Genomic DNA, 15,956 nt, shown 5'->3' with positions numbered 1-15,956 from the left:
CAGCCCCGGCGGTCGCTCCGGGACCCCCCCGGTGGTGGCTCCGCGGGGCGAGCGCTGCGGGACACCCCCACACACCCCCCCACCCCCGGCCCGGGCGGCCGCCTAGCCCCGCTCCGCGCTCCGCCGGCCCCGGCCCGCTCTCATGCTGCCCCGGCCGGGATGCCGCTGCCCTGCGTTCCCCCGGGGAAAGCCGTCCGCGGGCGAGGAGGAGGAGGAGGAGAAGGAGCGGGGCGAAGCTTTGCCGAGGTGCAAGTCCCGGCTGCGGCGGCGAGCCCCGCCGCTCAGCGCCAGCCGCGCTCGGGAGGCGGAGGGAGGGATGCTCGGCCCCGATCGCGCCGTTGCTTCACTGGAGTAGCCCCCTCCTCCCCCCCCCGGTTATCCCCCGGCAGAGCAGGGGGGAGCGCGGCCTTGCTCGCAGCTCCCGGGACCGCCGCTGGCCTTGGCCGGGGTTTGGGGAGCCCTCCCTCCCTCCTCCAGCCGGAGTTTGTTATTCTGCTTTTCAGCATCCCCGGGGGAAAACATGATATCACAGAGAGAAGCAAAGCCTCTAGAAATACGGGCAAGGTTTGCAGCCTGCTGTTTGTAGCGGTTGTTTTCTGGGGAAAGTGGTTCATTGTTTTTTGGGGGGGGGGTTGCTTTTTGCTTTCCATAGCAAAGCTGCTCTACGCTCCTCTGCTTCCATGAAAGACGAGTAGATGCACGGAGAAATGTATTCAGCGAAGCATCACCCTCCCTCCGACCCTCGCTACCCATTTGCCGGTGTCACATCGAAGCCCGGAGAGCCCTTGGGGGGACAGAGGGCTCATCTTGCCCTGCATCGGACACATAAAAAAAAGCCCCCTTTTACCCAACACCTTTACGAGACAGCAATAACTTGCGATATATGTTGGCATCTCATCCGGTTTGCTTAGCTCTGATCTCTGAAAAGCAGCTCGCTGTTACCTTCATCTTGATTTCAAATAGATCCAAGAAGCATTCCTATAATTGTGTCCAATTAAGCTGTAAGTGGCAATAACTGCTTTAAATCCCCTCTGATATTTCCCCCCCCCCCCCCTGAATTTGTTTTCCATGTGCATTTTGATCTGTTGTGTATTTTTACCCAATAGATGGAGCCGTTACAGCCTGGTTATCTCCAGCCGCTTTCGGAGAGTTTCTTTTTTTTTTTACTGTGGAGAAGCTGCAAACGCGCAGCAAACCCCAGCAAACCCCAAAATCCCACTCCTGGCCCTAGGGCCACGGGAAAAAAATGTGTTTGAGGGGCCCTGAGCTTGTGCCCCCATTCCCCGTGCTGGAGTTGGTGGCAGCAGTGATTTGCACAAACACGTCGATGTGGGCTCGGCTTTACTCCATCAATTTACTTTGATGATTTGCAGTGTCCCTGCTCGCGGCGTACTTGTGCCCGTGCTCTGCAGGAGTTTTACCATTTTTTTAACATGGCTCCTAAGTGTCAAATCCTTTTCAAACCCAGAAAGATGGCTGAAATCTTTCTTAAACCGAATGGGAAAAGGCCAGAAGGTACTCCAGTCGTTACGACGTGATACCTAGGAGCTCCCGTTGAGCTCTCAGCCTGGTTTCACAGCAGATCTCGGCTTTTTTCCAGCCGCCTGTTGAAATCAGTGGGAGTTTTTCCCCTTGGCTCACTCACAGGATAATAAACATCTGAACCGCTTTGCCACGAGGCGGTCTGAGATTGTTATACCTGTGATATATTGACACAAACCCAAGGAAATAAAAAGTGCCTGACTATAAACATCCTCAAATACTCCCTCTCCCACAAACCTCATCGCTACCTTGCGGCAAAGACAGTTTCGGACGGTGCCAGGTTCTCTGGCAGTGCCTGGGCTACGGGTTGTGCCTGGCTGGAGAAACACAGCGCAGCCCCGGACTTTGTCCACTTGCTTATTTTCAACCTCTTCCCTTTCTCTAAAGGGTTTTTCACTTGTTTTTTTCAGGTGGGGGTAGCTTGGCAAAAGGGGATTGTAAAGGAAAGAATAGCAGGTTTGCGTGGAAAGCTGCATTTTTCCCTTCAATGTGCCCACTCCAAATTATCTGCTCAAATCTCCCTGCCTGATTTATCATAGGGAAGTAACTTTTCTTAATTTAAAAAAAAAAAAAAAGCAAAGCTGATGATAAACAGGACTAAGACCAACTTCATCCTGAGCTGAAATTCAAAAGCTTCCTCATGAAAACTTTATGAAGATAAACCAGACAAAACCTGACCATAAAACTCAAAGCCTGCATCAGCCGGTGCGATGTCTCGCCCTGCCCGGCCACCCACCATCTCCATTTTTCAAGTTATTTGCGAAAGCAGCTCCCGTTACCCGCTCACCCTGTGCACTTGCTTCATCAGAGTCCTGGTTAATTCTTTAGGCAGCCAGAGTAGCTTAAAAGCTTATTGGGCTTAATGCATGGAAGGAATAATAGAGCTGGAATCAATAAATATTGCTTATTAGTCAACAAGTCAGTTTTAAAATTATCCCTTGGGGTGGGTGAGTTTGCTACTTCTGTTGGAGAACAGAGTTTGGATGGAAAGAAAACGATACTGGGAGAAATTCAGTGAACCATTTTGGGTGAATCCTGCCATTCTCCCCCCCACGATGTAACCTGCGTGCTCCCAAAACGTACAGAAAAGACAAATATTCTGAAGTTTTTCTAAACCAAAAGCATTGCCTTCTTTCGAAACTTCATTTTCACTTCAAACATCAACTCAGGTTAAGACAAAAAGGATTAAATGAAAGCTTTAAAACCCCTGGAAAGTAAATCATAATACTTTGTTCCAGCTGTACCCTTCTGTTATTATTTAATTCATCCCATAAGGAGCAAAAGGAGTGAAAGATCAACCCCAAACTCTTTTCCCTCCGGACTCGCAGCGTGACTGGCAAACAGAAAAACCCACAGAACCCCCCTGTTCGCCAGAGCCCTGCAACCCCCAGGGAGGGCGAGACGCCGAGTTAAAAGCTCAGGTCCATAACCGTGTGTTGGGTTTGCGTGGCAAAGTTTTGGTAGCGGGGGGGCTACAGGGGTGGCTTCTGTGAGAAGCTGCTAGAAGCTCCCCCTGTGTCTGACAGAGCCAATGCCAGCCGGCTCTAAGACGGGCCCGCCGCTGGCCAAGGCCAAGCCAATCAGCGCCTCTGTGATAACATATTTAAGAAGAAGAAAAACACTTAGAGAGAGAGCTTTTGCAGCCGGAGAGAGGAGTGAGAAGATGTAAGAAACTCTGCACACACCAAGGTCAGTGCAGATGGAGGGGGAGGAGGAGCTCCAGGCGCCGGAGCAGAGATCCCCCTGCAGCCCGTGGTGAAGGCCATGGTGAAGCAGGCTGTCCCCCTGCAGCCCATGGAGGAAGGATGAGGGGGTGCAGAGATTCCACCTGCAGCCCGTGGAGGACCCCACGCCGGAGCAGGTGGAGGCACCTGAAGGAGGCTGCGGCCCGTGGGAAGCCCACGCTGGAGCAAGTTCCTGGCCGGACCGGTGGACCCGTGAAGAGGGGAGCCCATGCCAGGGCAGGTTTGCTGGCAGGACTTGTGACCCGTGGGGGATCCCACGCTGGAGCAGTTTGCTCCTGAAGGTCTGCACCCCGTGAGAGGGACTCCATGCTGGAGCAGGGGAACGATGAGAGGAGTCCTCCCCCTGAGGATGAAGAAGCGGCAGAAACACCGTGAGATGAACTGACTGTAACCCCCACTCCCCGTCCCCCTGTGCCGCTGAGGGGGGGAAGGTTGAAGCCGGGAGTGAAGTTGAGCCCGGGAAGATGGGAGGGGTGGGGGGAAGTGTTTTAAGAGTTGATTTTATTTTCTCATTCCTCTACTCTGTTTTGCCTAGTAATAAATTAGATGAATTCCCTCTCTAAGTTCGTTCTGTTTTGCTCGTGACGATAATTAGTGAGTGATCTCTCCCTGTCCTTATCTCGACCCACAAGCATTTCGTTATGCCTTTTCTCCCCTGTTTAGTGAATGAGGGGAGTGAGAGAGTGGCTCTGGTGGGCACCTGGCCTCCAGCCAGGGTCAACCCACCACAAACCGTGAATTTGGCGAAAGAGTTTCCGAGGTGTCGGGGCTCGGCTCGCAGGGCTGCAGCTTCACTCCAGCCCTGTGTCAGTGCATCCCAGGGGATTTACGGCATTTATTCCGTTGCTCGGTTCTTCGAAGCAATGCCTGGGTGGGTGAGTGGGCAGCAGATTTATCCCTGGCTCGACAACGCCTACAGGTTGGTAGTAACACCACGAGCGTACCCAGGATGCGGATCAGCTTCACAAAAGCTGTGATATCATCCGGTTTATAGCGGTTTTAGTCCCTAAAAGCAGGAGGCGAGATTACAGGGATGGGGAGCAAAGGGTGCAGGGCCCTGATCTCCACCTTGCAGCGTTGGGTTTTGTGCTCTCAAAGCCCCTGAAAAATGAAGGGTTTGATTTTAGCTCTCAGGAGCTCAGACCAAGGAGGCTGGTTGTCCCCGGGCAGGAGGTTCAAGTCACCGTTGGTTGGGAAAGGGACCCCACTTTCCCTGCACAGAAGCATCCCCCGGAGCCACCAGAGATGCTGGTGCAGAAAGCAAAGGCTGAGCACAGCTGGGCACCGCTGGCTGGCAGGGCAACCTGCAAAGCTGCCGGCTTTGCTGGGATGTGATTTGGGCAGCGATACACACCGAGCCGCCCCGGCGGGGCAGATCTAATGTCACAGCCCAGCAGGTTGGCGTATCTTAGAGAAAAATGAGCGCGCTCCTCTGTCGTGTTCTGCAAACACCAATTTTTTTTCAGAATAATTCTCTGCTTTACCTAACCGCTGCAAAAACAATTCCTGCTGAAGCCACCATGTTATGAGAAAGTCATAAAACACTTGGAAATAGGGGTTTCCATGGAAGCTACCATCTCAGCCTTAATTCTATTACTGCCGCCTCAGATCCCATAGTACGTGACAAACCCACCCCAGCGCGATCCGAGACCAGCGCAGCTTTGGGGAACCTGCAGGGTGCTGCCACCCCACTAACAACAAGGGGGGGGGGGTGTTTTCTTTGGTTTGGTTTGATTTTCCTTGAAAGTAAATTATTGAGCTTCCAGCTGTGCAATTCTTCGAATTAATTGAGGATTCTCAGAGCAGAACCCTCCTAGGTGCAGCCCTGCACTACATCTGTTATAGGGATTTTTCTGGGTCTGCAGTGTTTTGGGGCCGTGCGTTTTTAATGTAGGGAGGTGAAATATTTGATCCATAACAAAATATTGAAGGCACATAAATAACATGTCAGTAGCCTATTTCTTAATCTGCTGCACGCATTAGAGCATCAGTAGAGTAGTGAAATGGTTTGCATTTTACAACTCTGCTTTCAGATCCAGAAATAGGGAAACTTTTGATATCTCATTTTCCATGCCTCGTGTGTGTATTAAAAAAAAAAAACCCGAGAGAGATCAAACAAATGCCCAAGTGAGTAAAGATGCTGCTGCTCTTTTGGGGATTACGCTGGGACTCGCAGCGTGTGAAAAGCAAATAAAAGTGGGGTTTTTCTAGGGTTATGCAGGAGGTTGCTAAGGATTAATTAGAAAGACTTTAGGAGCAGCCACATCTCGGCTGGGGTGGGGGACCCGGCTGTGACATCCCCCGTAGAGGTGTCACGTTTGCCTTTACAGCAGCCGGGATGCACACGTGGGGAGTCGCCCATCCCCGCGCATTTGAAAGGATCAAAACCCAGGTTTTTGGAGGGGACACGGAGACACGTGGCTGGACAGGGCTGGTCCGCGGGTTTGACGTGCATTCCAAAAACAGCCGTAGGTTTTCAAAGGTCCTGTGCAATGCCACGCACAAATGGGCTGTCCCATGTCCTCTAATTAGCTGAGTCTAGTTAAATTGGCATTTCCTGACATAACCATTATTCACTAACTTTCCTTAAAAGAACAAAATGGCAATATATATATATATGCCTGTGTGTATATACGTGTATATATATTTCTTCTGCAGGTAGAAAAGAGGAATGATTTTAATCTATTTTAAACTTCTCTCAGCTGGCATCCTCCCAATTACCTCCCTTTTTTTTTTCCCTTCTGTTTTTCATTTCGCCACTGAAGAAAAGAGGAGGGAGTGAAACAAATGAAAATACCTCTGGATTTCTTAAGAACTAATTTTAACACGAATTCTTTTGAGCAAATTAAAAAGCAAAATTCTCACAGCCTCTTAATATCAGTCAGCTCCTTTTCTGTTGCACTTAATAAATCTGTCATCAATGATGAGGCACCTTGTACCTACCGGTACCTTGGTCACAAAGGAACGTGGGGACAACCCACCTCCTGCTGCAATGCTCTCCGTGCATTTTGGTGGCCACGTGGCCACCATCCTGCTGGCCAGAGCTCTCAGGGCTGCCCAGGAGCCTCCCCTCCATCACTGGGTAGCCCCAACGCTTGGCTGGTTGCAATGTTTTAGCTCAGCCACGGTGATGCATCGTGCGGTCGTGCTGGGCAGGAGAGGGTCAGGCAGCACCCTGCGAGTCGGAGCAAATCACTGCTCCTCTGTCTGGGGGACTGTAAGAAAATGGAGAGAGATAAATGGAAAAAGAGGTGCTGGCACCCAACACTCGAGCTTTTGGTATACTTCTCTCACATTAACTGGCCCTGCCAGAGTTATCCTGGATCCATCCAGCTCACCACAAAGCACAGAAATGAGAAAAGAGAAAGCAATGCCTTTAAGAAGGAGCCCTGCAAGACTGGAGGAAGGGGAGGGATGCATGAGACACGGCCAGAGACTGGAGAAATTATTCCGTCTTCAGGAGGACAGAAAAGAAAATTGAATATTATCTCCATTTTGGAGGGAGAACCTGTGTCTGAACTTCAGAGCCTTGGGGCGGCTCTTCACAAAGTGGTGCTGCAGCCAGATTTTTTGTGTTGTCATTTCTTTTTCTTTTTTTTTTTTTTTTTTTCTTTCCCTCCTGTATATAAAAGGCTGAAGTTTGCTTGGTGTCGCCTGGCATTTTGCTGGGTGAGCTCCTGCTATTTTAGCTCATGTCTTTATTTCTGATGGGCCACACAGCGCGGGAGCAGGAGCGATGTTGCTGCTTCACTTGGGTGTTTAATCACGCTCCAGAGCTTTTTACTGCTTTGTGTACACTGCCACAGGAGACATTCTGGCTTAATTAAAAAAGAATCTAGGGAAAGAAAAAAAAAAAAACCTCTAAGCTTGCTTTACTATGCAAATCTGTGTAATTCGGTGCTTCGGTCCTGGGCTGTGTGGCCATGAGCTGATCCATGCGGGGATTAGATGTCACCTACGCCTTCGTGTGTCGTAGTGGGATGCAATAGTGGGAAGCGTGGGAGGGAGATCCCGGCTCCCCTGTCTTGGGGGGATAATTCTGGATACTATGTGGGCATAAGCCTGGAGTGTGAAAGTGGGTCTGGAGGCTCTTCTGAACCTCACCTGGCCTCAAATGTCGCATCCCAAGGAGCAACAGCACCTGGAAAATGGGAACCTGGAGCTTCCCGGCGGACATTTGGAGCCAGACGTGGCACCAGCACACCAGCCCCTGCGGTCACACCAGGGCCAGGAGGAGTTCCTGGTGAATATTTCATGTCACCTGCTCTGTCTGGAGAGAAAATTCGCCTGCCGTCTTAATTCCACCCTTCCTGTCTCTGCTGAACCCTTTTATTCTCAAGCTAAATTTACTGGACCTAGCAAATACAGAGGAAAGCTGCTCTGTGTTTAGATGCTGAAGGGGACTGAAAATTATATCTCTCCCAGGAAATTTTGCTTCTAAATCAAGTTAAGGGAGCAATTTCTTAAGTTAATATTTATTCTTTGTCTTTCCTAGGTATTTGAAGACTCTTCTGGGAGCCAGGTGGGAAATAGCCCTTTCTCCTCTTAAACCTGTTGCTATTATTTCAAATACAAGCGAAGGCAAAGAGGCTGCCACAGCCCCGTTCTTTATAGCGGCAGGGAGGGAAGCAGGAAAAGTCACGCATCAAATACTGAAATACGAACACAGCTCGGTCGGGATAAAAGGGGACGGTCACCTCTTGCACGAAGCAACATCAGACTTTCATCCCGCAGCACCGGGGCCACGTTTGGAGGCTGCTTTGTTTGCTGCGTAAGAGTCGTCTGCTGGAAAGGAAATATTTAACTCTCTGGGCCAGTTTGGGGTCTCTCCACAGAGGCTTTGGCCAGAGTTTTAAGGATTAAACAGCCTTGGAGTGGTCCCACAGCCAGGATCTGACCCAAAAGCTGCCATTGAAACCTCCCCATCCCCAAATCTATTTGCTGCCGGGAATGATTTGTGGCACAAAGAATTGCAAAATAATTTGCTGCTGCAAAAATTCTAGTTTAGGGTTTTGGTTTTTTTTTTGTTTGTGAGCAATTGGCTCTGCAAGGAGAGCAGGCATCAGGGGTCCACAGCACGAACGGTCACCTGGGGATAGATGTCTTGAGGACTGGGAGAGGCGTGTGCAGGGGTTGGTGTTTGGGAGAGGTGCGTGTCTCACGTAGGCATGCACACCCTCCTGCTTGCTCGCACACCCGTGTGCTCTAGCTGAGCTCAGAGGTCACATTGGAAGAAATCAATAAATGCAATTATTATAAAAATTGCCAGTGTACCTGCGGGATGCGGCTGGAAGCATACGAGGGCAAGTCTCCAGCAGATTCGGCTTTGACCTAACTCTGCTCCTGGCGCGTTCACCCTGCAGCGTGGCAGAGTGAAGGCACGTGGAGAGTCCCAGGGCAACAGCGGCTGTTTGCGGATAGCGGGGGATTTGCAGTGATATTTCCCAAGGGAAACAAGCCCTTTCCGCACAAAGAAAAGACTCCCCCTCTCCATCAAAAAAACTTCAATTCCCGTCAAAAACTACTTCACAGAAAAATTTTGACGGTTCCCAAAGCTACACGCTTGCGCCGATTCCTTCCAAATGCAATGGGAATATTGCCGAGTATTGAGCAGCTCCTTGAGGCAATTCCCAGCCGTGGGAATCCCAGGTCTCTGCAAACTCTCCCGACACCAGCAGCGGCTGCAGAAGGAAAGTTTGGGGGCTTTCAACTTCTTACCGTGATTTGGCCAGGACTACAGGACACTGGGTCGGTATTAAAAGACTGTCCCCTGCTAATATTCCCGCTGTCCTCGGCATGGATAAAGCGTATCCGCAGGGACGGCGGGCAGGATGCGAGCGGGGCTGGCTGGCGGGGCAGGTAAGTGCTACCTGCTGAGCTGCCAAACAGAAAGGATCTAACGTTTCTTTGGCAGGCTAATGGGTGACAGCAGTTGTGTGGGAAGACTAATGGAGAAAAGGTTTGATAAAATAGAAGCACCATCCCTAAGTTTTTCTGATGCTTTTTTGCAGTTATATAATTTTAAAATGACATTGATTTGGGGGGGGGAGAAGAAAAAAAGCACAAAAAAACCCAACACTGGGAAACTCTGAACACTTAGGGCTGGATTCTGCTCTCGCTGTCAGCAGAGAAAGTTGGGGTCCCTCCCTATGAACTTCAGGGGAATTTTTTGCACATTTTCCCAGGAAGGGGGAATGAGAAACAGGATTTGGCCCCGCACCCTTAATAGCCTCTAAATGCCACCGGTGCTGTACAGGGAAGAGAAAAGGGGCTGAGCCCTCACACTCAGGGAAGTGACTGCAGTTCGCATCCAGCCAATATTCCCCGTGCGCGTTGTTACTATGCCGACCGGCATCGGTGCAGACTGGGATGCAACGAGGGGTTTGCACCTCGCAGGGATGTGGCCCCATCGTTCCCACTGCGGGGTCCGTTTGCGGACACCGTCCTGGCCTGGCACAGCCCCTCGCAGGTGCCTCTTGCAAAGCCACCTCTGCAGTTCCTGAGGAGCTTTGGAAGATGCCTTGCTCCCTCTCACCCTCCTCCATCCGCCTCAGGGCTTGCTTGTAAGGGGAGTTGGTGGCAGAGGTTAACAAGGGTGACAAAAGCAAAAGATGCGGAAAAGCCAAGGATGACGGCACGTGAAGGAGCAGCAAGCGGTTGGATGGCCAGCAGAGCTGTGAGCTGAGCAGGAGACCCACATCCCTGGTTCACCACGGCCTGGGTGTGCTCAAGGCTGGGTGGCAGCTGGGGGAAAGCCGGGAGAGCACCCCCAAACCCCTGCTGGGCTCTGCCGCATCCCTTCGTTGGGCTGTGAGCTGCCCCTCGGGGCACAGGGAAAGGACACTGGGGGTGTCACGCCTGCTCTGAGATGTGAAGCTGGACGCCTTGCTCTGTGCCTCAGTTTCCCTGCCCAGCTCTCCTGTACAGAGCAGCAGGTTTCCAGGCACAGGCTGGTTCAGCACGAAGGACAATGGGACCTGGCTCAGATCTCCTGGCCAGGATCCAGCCCCTGGCAAGCTCTTCCCTCTCCCATCCTAGCCAGTTGGGACTGTTTTATTAGGATCCAGCATTTGGCTCATCTGATGGCTGATGATTTTTTTTTTTTTAATTAAAAATACCTGCTTTCTTCTTTAATATAATCCCATGGGAAGCCAAAATGAAGGGAGCTTTTAGATGGAAAAAAAACCCCAAAGAAATGAAACTGCAGCAGAAAGAAGATTCCTCCAGGAAGGACGTATGGACAGACTCTGCCTTGACACAAAGAAAGATGTCAGAATTAGTTTCCCTGAAGAAATGTCCACAGTGCTTTTTCGGAAGGTTTGAATTGATTCTCTTACCCCTCCAAGAGAAGTGATTTACTCCAGGTATATAATAAGGCACAAAGGTGAAGTTTCCTGGTCTTTTTTTTATTTTCCTCTATAGCAGTCCCCAGAAATATTGCATACAGTTATATTCAGAATTCTTCTCTCCCACTCTCGGAGACGTTGGATGTGGCTGAGTGAGCGCGAGGCGGGTGCACAGGGTGCTTCGGTGCTTCTCTGAGCAATGGTTAATGGACTGGATGATTCCCTGAGATGGCATGCCAATGCTTTTTTTTCTTGCCAAGGCTTTTTTGTCTCTGAGTTGATATTTTAAAACAATATACCTGAAGGTGTAAAACCTCCGTGGAGAATTGAGAAAGGTTGATTGGAAATGCACCTACCAACCACTTTCTGATCTCCTCTGCACCCTCCTTTTGAGCAATCCCCTCCGCTTTCTCCTTTATATCTGCAAGAATATGAGTTGGTTTAACAATGTCACGTGATTATTTTTTATTTTATTTTTGTCATTAATCTTGTAAACAAGATGCTCCAAGGAAGCCACTGCTCTTGTGACAATGTACCAGGCTTTAAAATCTGGGGAACGAACACGTGTCCATCTTCTTTCCCTGCTTTGCCAGGATTGATTCCTTGGCGCCGTGAAAGGTGATGGTGGTCAAGAGTCTTCAAATAAGGGAGATTCAGCAGCTGGAAATCTGCCAGTTTGCATACTGTGCTCAAATAAAGCCTCCTCAAACCTTCCACAAAATAGAGGAGAAGCAGGACCGTTTATTTTCCTCCCGGCTACTCCTAAATATTAGTGCATCATCCTCCTACGTTCCCCATTTAGCCCCTGGAAATTGTAACGCATGAGGTTTATCACATCTCTGGGATGGACGGAAAGGGACTGAGATGAGACATTTCCCTGTGGACACTAAAAAACCTTGAATATGTTCCTCACGGTGGGTGTTTTTCATGACAATAGGGTTTCTTTTTGCACGTTCATTGACATCACATTATGCAGTAAGTCCACAGGGAACTGTTCCCAGAATAATTGCACAAGACAAATAATCAGTATTTCCAATTTATTTTCTTCCACTCTTCCGGATGAAGTAATGTGGCGCTTCTTTGTGATAACTGGAAACACCTGATGCTGACCTTAGAAAAAGAAGGAAGAACTCAAAATATTGATCTTGGAGCCAACTTAAAGGGAAAATTGGCATCTTGTGCTTGGAAAGCTTAGCCTGGGACAGCTTGCATTGCTCTCCACGAGCTCTCGTGCAGAGACCCAGCTTTGGGGGCAGCACATCGGTGTTGGGGTGCAATCCATTTCTTGGCCATCAGACTGGCCACCACCTTGCCTGTGAGTCTGGGGGTTACAAGTCTCCCTGCCAGTCCTGCTCATCTTCCTCTTCGCTTCTCCAGGGAAGTTTGCTGTGATATTGTGTTATTGCTCCCTGGTGCTCAGCAAAAGCTTGGTTTGGATACCAGTATCACCAGTGCTAGGGTCAGGGGAGGCATCGTCCTTTCTGGCCGACACAAACTAGCATCCCTCCTGAGACCACCCAGAGTCCGAGGCGCACCCAGAGACATCAAATAAAATTAGCAGGTAGGGATCAAAACAAGTGGAATAGCGCACTGCTCCACATCAGGCACTGCGAAAAATCAGTTGAAGGCTGCTAATACAGAGATAGGCTTCTGGCTTCGATAGAGATTAGCAGAGTGTTTCGGGGGAACAGCATTACGCACTCTCCTTATTCTTGTCCTCTTCTCCAGGTGTATGTTTTTATCAGAGACAGGATATTGGAGAAGACAGACTCTCAGTCTGATTTAATGCAGCTACTTATGTTACGCTCCTGAGAATCTCCAGATTTGCAAAGAGGGACATGCCCGAGTCCAGCAGCTTCCCATTAGGCTGCTGGAAAGCAAATGGATTTCAGCTCAATGACAACTCGTTAAACCAAAATGAACTGGCGTTTCTCTGCACTGCAAGCTACACGTGCAGGGACCTTCTCTGCGCATCTAAAAACGAGACCCACGGCGTTTGCCAAGGGCGGCCGTTTAGCTTGCAGCAGAGCACAGAGGAACTTGCATCGCTCGGTCACGTCTTGGGAAGGAGCAGAGGGCGAGCACGGCTCCCGACGTGCTTGCGACACCATTTGCAGCAGCAACTGTCCTGCATTTTACACAGACTGGAAAGGGATTCATGGACACGGGCATGAAGGGAGAGTTTGTGCATAACCCAGCATCAATCGCGCTGTTTAAGCATTATAAAGATTTGTGTACTTTTCAATTGATATCGTAAAAAGAGACATAATAATGAATTTTTTTTCAAAATGCCAAGAATCAGCTGCTTGTTATCTGCTTGTAACTCAGCCAGTACCTACAGCAATCACCTGCCTCAGCCCAGTGGAAGCTTTCTGCTTTACTGGATTTACTGGACTAAGGAGCTGGAGGAATGATGCTGCAGAGCACAGAGCTTGTGCTGCACAGGCAACACCAGGGCGAGGACTCGGAAACTGCCATTCTGAGCAAAAGCTGCGCTCCCCCAAACTTCCCAGCGCGATTGGTGCTGGGGGCAGACAGGATCGTGGCCGCAGCACTGCCAGGGAGTCTGTCCATGGACTCCTCGAGGGTTTGCATCCACTCAACCTTCAGGATGCAGCAGCTCATAAATGAAGCACGGATGCTGTGCTCTGCCTAGTCTAATACTGCTGGATCTCCTCACATAGGTCCCTTTAGACTTCTCTGGCAGTATAAAAGAGATTTTAAAGGTAATACGTGCCTAAAGCTGGGTGAAGTGGCCTCGGTGCCACCCAGGATCATCTCATCTCCAATAGGTTTCTCTAGAAGTGGACCAGATTCCCTTCTTGCTGGTGTAAACGTGAGGCACCCACACAAGCTTGGCGGTGAAATTCAGATGAGCACATGGCCCGGAGCTACTATCATGAGTAACAGCTTCATGCATCTTAAAAGGGACTGAATCAGCTACCAGAATAACTCTGGGCTTCTATATCCTGGCAGCAGCATATCCGCCCCAGATTCATCCACGCTTCCTGAGAGTTAGGTTTGTGTACACACGCTGTGCTTGCTTTTATAATTATCATCTCTCGGTTGTCTTACAAACAGTAGCCGCCTTAAGGGTGAGAGTCTGAGCAAATTCCCCTGTTTGTTAAGAAAACAATACGGGCCTGATTATGAGCTGAGATCTACCTATTGCTAAGCCGGATAAATGCACTGAATTCAGGAGGGTTATACATATGCTCAACTGGTGGGGAGAGCGCTCAGAAGAAAGGTTGGTCAGCGAAGATTCAGCTTTAAGCATAACCTTTCAAAAAGGACATGTGGTTTCTGGAGAACTACTCATTGCTTCCCATTGTGCTAGAGGGCTGGGGAAGTCCACGCAGCATTGCAAAAGCCTCGATGAATGCAGACGGGCTGAGCAAAGCAGGGTAGAAACGGTGATTTCCCCACCCGCAGCGGGTACAACCTGGAACTACTCTCCTGGAGAGCCAAACCCCTGAATTAGGAAGGGATGACCCTGGTGAGCTGCGGGCCAGGTGTTTAAATAATTCAAAATTAATCCACTTTGCAGCTGCACAGCGCTGGGAGGATTGCCAGATCCCTCCTTTGGAGGAGAGTTAAGAATTACACCATGGCTTTGCTGAGTCAATGGTGAAACTCCCTTTTGCTTTCCCAGCACCAGGGCTTCACCTATTTAGAGATAAGTCTGGCATCGGCAAGGATGGAGAAGAGCAGGCAGGGCTGGATGGGAGATCACCTCCCATGCTGTGGATACAGCACCTATTTTATAAATACTCCTAGTTTGGGAGAAATGTGTTTGCGTGCACCTATGGATGGACGTACACACTGCTTCTGGATCTTCTGGAGCCTGGGTTTGGGAGACTTGCACGCCTTCGTGGGATCACATTGGTGTGTTTGTGTGCCACGATAACTCAGGCTGTAATTGTTGCTGCCTCTCCAACCTACAAACCACTCCTGCTCCTGCCTCTTGTGACCCTTCGCAATGCAGACCCGCTGCAATGCCTGGCCCCTGTCGCTGCAGGGATTGCTGAGGGCTCTCCATCACTGATTGCTTGATTGCCCAAGAAAGCAGCTCTTAATTACACCTTGTCTTGCATCGCACAAGCATCCATACTCAGCAGTTGGGGGAAACCCATTGCTTTTTCCCAGCTCATCCGCAGAGGAGAACCAACAGCTCTGGGGAAGGAGGTGGCATGTGGGGCTGGCATTCAGGATCGGTCCTTTCCGGGGGCTCCTGGCATCTCCCCGAGCCACTTCTCACACAGACAGACATGTGCCATCAGTGTAGTAGCTTTCAGGAGCAGTTTGCTGCTTAGCCCCAGGAGGCTGGGGGTGGAAATGAGATGGATCGAAATCAAAGATTTCCTTTGCTTTCGGACTCTTTGTCATTCTCTTGTTTGCCTGATGTTTTCTCTGTGTTTGGTTAAAGCCCCTCAGCACTTGAAGAAAGTGTGACACGTGGTCATAAATAATCATTAACTCTGCAAGTACTTTCCAGTTTAAACATTTTCAATAAATAGATGTAAGCCTCCTGAAAAGCAAACTTTTATATAACTGTATTACATTTGCATGCATGCTGCTTTCAGTGAGAACCCCCTGCTGAGGAACAGGACTGGCATGGGCTAGATCGGTATTTCCCGATCCACAATGGGAAGAGAGACTGCTCTGTCACTGGGAAATAAAACAGCAAGATCAAATACCAGAATATTTTCTCTTGCTTGAAAGTCAGCCTCTTCACACCATGCACTGATTTTTCAGCTAATAAAACTGGCTGCAGACTCACAGAGTTGCATAACGTTAGACAAGGTGGTGCTGTCAAAGAAATATGAACTGGTTTTGGCAGTGGGATTGAGCGGGGAGGGGGGTGCAGAGATCGGACCCCTCTGAAATGCTCGGCGGGATGTCCTGCCCTGCCTGGGAGCAGACAGAGCTCCCTGGAAAAGGGGATGAGCCACAGAGGGTAAAACTCATAGTTAATTTTAAGAGTCCAGCTGGGAGCTGGTTGTGATATTAACAGTCAGCTCTACTGATCCAGACTGCAACACCCCCAGCAATGCCCTGAGTTCAGAGGCATGCCAGCTGATGGAGTTTTCTACGGGATTCGACTTGCCGAGTCACTTCCACAGACAGCATCATTTCTCTCCTCTTGTGATGAGCATTTTTAACCTGCCTCCTAATCACGAGGAAGTCTAAGTGCCATCCGTGGCACCAACGTTTGCTTTCATCGAGGTCAAGGTTTCAAGACTGGGACGCTGACGAAGAGCCAGCAGTGAGAGATGGCTTTTGCTTTGGGCATGGCCCAAGCAGGACCAGTTTGCAGCTTTGC

The 15,956-nt window shown here is 49.9% G+C and overlaps 1 protein-coding gene across 2 annotated transcripts in view; it reads right to left on the bottom strand.

Moving 5' to 3' along the window:
- The window catches only part of ASIC2 (acid sensing ion channel subunit 2), a 510,703-nt gene that overhangs the window by 104,436 nt on the left and 390,311 nt on the right, over positions 1-15,956 (bottom strand). The gene's annotated exons all lie outside the window — the stretch shown is intronic.

The sequence above is a fragment of the Grus americana genome, chromosome 22, assembly GCF_028858705.1.
Source record: "Grus americana isolate bGruAme1 chromosome 22, bGruAme1.mat, whole genome shotgun sequence".
Lineage (NCBI taxonomy): Eukaryota > Metazoa > Chordata > Aves > Gruiformes > Gruidae > Grus > Grus americana.
Note: the sequence above shows the minus strand (reverse complement) of the source record. Positions and strands in the feature narration are given on the sequence as shown.